We start from the raw sequence: 6,000 nt of genomic DNA on the forward strand, positions 1-6,000 counted from the left end.
TCACTTTTTAAGCTTCGAGCCAACTCCGATAATTTACCCCATTCAAATACTTGTGAAACTCAAAAAGGCTTTTACGAGACAGCCCCTGCACAGATTTTAATGAAGTTTGTCGCATTCGAGAGAGAACGTTACGTTCTAGTGACTGTCGAACGGGTAATTTTTATTTAGGCCTGGAAGTTCTTACGAAATTTACTCAAGTTCGGTGTTTCTTTTTTGTTTCTGTATCTGTTGATTGCCTGCACATACGTTCATCGATGCGCGGTGTAATTCTGCCTGACTGCATCGCCACTTCACCTCAGCTACCCTTCGCCTCATATAAGGTGTCCTTCTTCCGTCAAGAAAATTTAGTTGACAGTCAGCGCTCGTGTCTCATCCTTGTTCCTTTGCGCTTGCATGTCTCAGCGCTGTTACGTTTGTCAAATCAAGTGTGCATCAACTCGCCCAGGAAGAAGCTTTAATGTAGAAATAGAAGCACGAAGTTTACAAATCCGTAACTGTCCACCGAAAACAGATAAAGCAGTTCTGTAAACTAAATCTGTTAGAATATCTAAAGCGGGCAAATTCGATGTATGGTTTCACAGTTGATGTGAATATGTCACAATATTTACAAAGGTCTTGCAAACGTCATATTCACATATTACTGGTATATTTCTGAGCGGTGTATAGTACATAAATTCTTTCCACTTCAGATGGAATATTAGGCACAGTCTACAGAATTGCGATATCTTTTTTGATTGTTGAATTATAGAGTTGTAAGCTTGATAGACGTGTTTCAAGATGTTTTGAAAAAAAAATGGCGGCCTAGATAAATAAATCTGCTGCTTTCAGTCACAACGTGTTACTCACTTCTTTTATATGTAACAAACCTCATCAAATTCGACGGAGCGGGCAACACTCCACGCATACTTGCTCGTAGATACATCCCACCATTTCAGGGGATCCCACGTGGGAACGGAAAAATCCTTCTTTCCACTGCGCGAGATTGAATGAGCTCGGTTTGCTGCATTTCAAAGGAACGATCTAGTGACTGTAGGAAGCGAAGTTTCAATGCTGTACTGTTTAATAAAGTTAGTTGAAAAGCACGAAATTTGAAGCAAAAAGGAAAGCTACGTTTACAACTTCACCTTGGCAATGACAAAACGACATCACAATTCTATAATATGCACCTAATAATGCATCTAAAGCGAACAAAATTGGTATATTATATATAGCTCTGAAAAATGCCATTCTTACTTGCGTGGGACTATCGGCAGACCTTCGTAAACCTTGTAAAAAATCCACTTGAGCTGTAAATTCACATGCCAACTTTGTTCGGTTTACATGCTCTAACAGGTGCAGTTTACAGAACTGTGGCACCGGTTTTTAGCGCACAGTTACAAATTTGTAAAGCTGGAGCTCCTATTCACCTTAAATATGCGAATTCTCGGAAATTTTCTAAACATCCCAGGCCCTAAATAAAAATTACGGTTCCTGCAGTGACTAGAATTTAACATTGTAGCTCAAATGCAACAAAATAAATTTCACACAATCGGTCTAGGAGTTGTTTCTAAAAGCGTTTCTGCGTTTTCAATCGGCGGCAACGGCGCTGCGGCCGAGCTCAAGCGAATGGCTTCCTCTGGGTCACGTGGACAAATTCGAACAGAAACGCCGAATAGAAAGCGAATAGCTTTCTTCGTTCGGCTAGAGAGGGAGCTAGAGAAAACGGCGCGGGTTAACCGGAAGAGCTTGCTACCCTTTACTGGGGTAAGGGGGAAAGAACAGGGCGGAGGGATAATGCAAAGGCGCGAACGTGCGTGAGGACTATATATAGTCTCTCTAATAGGCCACTGGAACGCAAGAACTTCAACAGTGCCTTGACCGAATAGTTGGGCTATGCGGTTACATAGACAAAAACGAGTGGGAGAATATTTTAAGTGTCGAATAGAATATTACACATTAGCAACTCGCACTCGTATTCCAAAACAAACTCTCGAGTATTTGCGAATACTTGAAACTAACAAATTATTTCGGAACAACTTACTGCCTCGCTACTGTTCTCTGTCTACTAAACCGAGCATCACGAATTGTCAGAAGTGAAACGACCAAAGTTTAGGAATCAATGCACATAAACAACATAGGTATTGCAACCTTTGTTTTCGGCTTCGCGGTGGAAGCCAATATGACAACGGTGTTCTTTTCCTTCTTTTTTTTTTTGCTTGTATTTCGTCATTTAGTGTTTCTAGAAATCTAGTCACGAAGCAGTTTTATTTGCTACGTTACAGCCACTGGCTCTTTTCATTGCAACGGTGAGCTCACACGTGTTCGACACACCACTCCTTCACGGTAACAATTCATTTACAGTTTTCGGAAAATCATGCATACAACAGCAGCCATTTATTCTTGCAAAGCCTGTTGGCAGCCAGTGCGTTGAGAGGTTAGTGGTGCCGTTCTTATCTTATGAAACTGAGTGATCTCGTGTATGAAACTGATCTTGGAAATCAAAACAAGCGCTAAGGAACGTAGGGAAGAAACATGACAGGACGGGCCTGTCTATACGTGTTCGCGTTCGTTAGAACTTGATGTCCTAAGTTCGGTTACCACCAAATAGCCCAATGTTCTGGGTTGAATGAAAGTGGTCATATGTATTGATAGGTAGCTGTCGTTCTTGCACTGGACAGTACAGGAGGAGTGCCTAATTAGACCAATATAAATAGTCCTGCTTGCACATGCATGCGGTCGCGCTTGACTATTCGATATTTACTGTTCGTATTCGGTTCATATTCGTAAAGACTGATATTCGCCCACCTCTAATAGGCAATCACTGTCGATGGATCCCGATGGTTTTCTTTGCCAAGTGCATGGGCGGCTTTATCGGGGCGCCAACATAAGTAAGCTTCCATACCTCCTATATATATATGTATATATATATTCGTTTGAACAAAACCTTCTTTTATTAAAATCTTGCTGGAAGCGAGCGTTTCGTCTTGTCTAGTCCGTCGTCTGTTGGCGTTATTCTAACGGGCATGTATTGCCACTTAAACATACTCTCATAAACGTAGCTTATAGCAGTATTTAATGAATTACGTTTGCTAGGTATGAAGTAATGAGTGCCATTCTGGTAAAAAAAAAAGAAAAAGAAGCGCACCGCAAGCATTGGCTGGGAATACACACACAGCGGCAATTACGAAGCACACCCACGCATGGTTTTGCTACAATGCAGGTAGTTGGTATCGCTACGCATGGTTCAGGCGGTGCCGGGCTCGTTCGTCTAGAAGTGGTCAGCCAACATCAGCCAATCGCTGGCTCGCCATTCAATGTCGCGCTGCAATGCGCCTCGCCCCTCCTACGGCACCGAAAACCGAAACCGCGTGTACGCGGGCCGTGGAGAGAAACGGGGCAGCAAGCGGCGGCGCCACTAGTGCACGGTGCCCGCACCCCATGTTCCACGGCAGCCGGGCCGCCGCCGCCGCAGGGCGGGCCCGCAACAAGACAAGCAAAGCGCGATAGGCGTGGGCCCAGTGCGGGCACAGCGCGACGGCGACAGCGCCCGACTACGGCGAAGCACGGCCGCGCAGCACGGAAAGGGTGTTACACTGCGCCTTCCTTTCCTTCGAGAGGCTGCCGAAACGCGGACACTCACCGAGCAGGGCCAGTTTCGCGAGATCGCCATCCAAACTGCTCGGGGCCATGGTGGAATGGCACCCGGAAATGCTGCCAGCGCCGCCGTGCATGCAGTTTCGCTTTCGCCACTCTCACTACTCTATCGCCAGCAAAACGGGTTTTTATGCATTTTTTGTTCTATACCGTAATTATACAATTGCAGAATCCGGTCTTTCTTTTTCAATTTAAACTTTGTCCTTTCGCATAAGCTTGTGTTATTTTTTTGTCTGTGTTTGGCAGCGAGCATTCTTTCTCTTGGCGACGTTGGAACAGGTGGTTGGCAGCCGTGCGGTTACACATGGCCTTCAAGATTTGATGACATGCGCTCACGGCCTCCGAAATTGTGCGCTGCACAATCTCAGAGGCCATGTGATGCATTTCGCAGTTACATATGTAGTCGGAGGAGGCCGCACAAGTAGAACACAAGTGTTCTGCTGATGCGGACAATGTTGACAGTGCCAGCGCGCGTATTACGAATCGACGGAGTATGCCGGCTGACGATTCGATTTCTGCGTGCGTGCTTTCCTCGTATCATTTGCCCCGCCCAGCCTGGCGACAGGAGCACGACTTTGACAGAATAGGCGCCAGTTGTGCTGTTATGTGATAGAGAAAAAAATATGGGTTTTACGTGCCAAAACCCCGATATGGTTATGGTGCACGCCGTAGTGGAGGACTCGAGAATATTTGGACCACCTGGATTTCATAACCGTGCACTTATAAACTTAAGTACACGGGTACTAAGCCACGTGCATGAAGCAAGCAAGACATGCAGTGGTGAAACGCGATATTCGCCCTACGAACTACACCTTATGCCCTATAAGAATCATGCGTTTTTCTGCGTACTCATACTGTTTTATTACTTATTCACTTTACGCCACAGGTGCAGTGGTTTAAGGCCAAGGAGGAGCATGTAAAGCATTGCCGAAGGTCTTCTTCCAGCCGTACGTCGCGCTGAAGAAACCTCCGGGTACAAAGCATTCACCAGCGGGCTCGATGGCTAGCTGACGACGACAAAATATGACGGCGCGTACACATTGTGTCGATCTTGCCTCACACGCTGCTTGTTTGGTCCCGAGTCTCGCGTGGGGCGGCTGTTGCGGTGCGCAGCGGCACCTGCCAAATTGTTTCTTGTGGCCACCGCGCGATGGCGCCACAATGCATCCCAAAGGGGAATTGTCAATCCAGACGAAACAATTGGTGCCAGATCACAATAATAATATAATAATAATGTTTGGGGTTTTACGTGCCAAAACCACTTTCTGATTATGCGGCACGCCGTAGTGGAGGACTCCGGAAATTTTGACCACCTGGGGTTCTTTAACGTGCACCTAAATCTAAGCACACAGGCGTTTTCACATTTCGCCCCCATCGAAATGCGGCCGCCGTGGCCGGGATTCGATCCCGCGACCTCGTGCTCAGTAGCCCAACACCATAGCCACTGAGCAACCACGGCGGGTGCCAGATCACCGAAAAAAAAAGAAATTCCCATTGCCCTACGGTTTCAATAATGTATCTTGAAGAAATTATATGCAGGTCTGTCTCACAGCACATTCCCATATGCAAACAGAGTAGTGAAGAAAAAATATGATATTTGGCATTTAAGACCTGTGAGCTAATGTGCTCGTTGTTGGTGCTGCATTATGCCAGATCGATAGCCCAGGGCAATAGTCCTTGCAACATACACTGCCATGGTACTTTCTTCGCACCGCCTAGCCTACCTGGCGTGTGCATAATTTGCGTATTCCAAGCATTTATTACAAGGAAACCGTACTATCAACCAGTAGCGAAAATATGTGAGCGCTGGTGAGGTACATTTATTAATAGGTGGATAGGGAGGCTGAGCAAAAGATTTAGCATGCTACTACACGTTTATTAGATAACAAGAGAATAATGGACTTGTGAAAAGAAAATAACGCCCATACATCGTGAAATCAACGCCGTGGGAAGTGGAGCTTTATGGCACCATTAATAACCCAAACGCTATCCATCTCCGTGGTGCAGCCAAAAGGAGAGTTCGATAGCATTTGTTTATTGATGGTGCCACAAAACTCCTTTGTTGATACCGTGGTGCTCACTGCTGCCCTTTCCCGAGCTTTTGTGCGAGTGGATTCATGTGCATTTTCTTCTCTCGTCATTTGATCTCGTTATATATTAAACTTGAGTAGTAGCATGCCAAATCTTTTGCTTGGCTATCCTATCCACCTATCATTAAAATGTACCTCACAAGCGCTCACATATTTTCGCTACTGGTTGATACTGCGGTTTCTTTGTAATACATTCTTAGAATACGCAAATAATGCTCACGGCAGGCGAGCTGTGAATAAAGTGCCATGGCAGTGCATGCTGCAGGGACTAATGCCC

The 6,000-nt window shown here is 45.7% G+C and overlaps 1 protein-coding gene across 6 annotated transcripts in view; it reads right to left on the minus strand.

The window, feature by feature from the left end:
• Nucleotides 1-3,705, minus strand: part of LOC135919922 (gastrula zinc finger protein XlCGF49.1-like) — a 53,902-nt gene extending 50,197 nt beyond the window's left edge. For 4 of the 6 annotated variants that reach the window (XR_011512598.1, XR_011512599.1, XM_070534935.1 and 1 more), the window contains exon 1: nt 3,620-3,691. The gene's annotated coding sequence lies outside the window, so the exon portion shown is untranslated. Of the gene's footprint in view, nt 1-866; nt 888-3,619 lie in introns of those variants that run through there. The other 2 variants (XM_065453937.2, XM_070534937.1) reach the window with 2 other exon arrangements.
• Nucleotides 3,706-6,000: the final 2,295 nt, after the last annotated feature.

The sequence above is a fragment of the Dermacentor albipictus genome, chromosome 3 (assembly GCF_038994185.2).
Source record: "Dermacentor albipictus isolate Rhodes 1998 colony chromosome 3, USDA_Dalb.pri_finalv2, whole genome shotgun sequence".
Classification (NCBI taxonomy): domain Eukaryota; kingdom Metazoa; phylum Arthropoda; class Arachnida; order Ixodida; family Ixodidae; genus Dermacentor; species Dermacentor albipictus.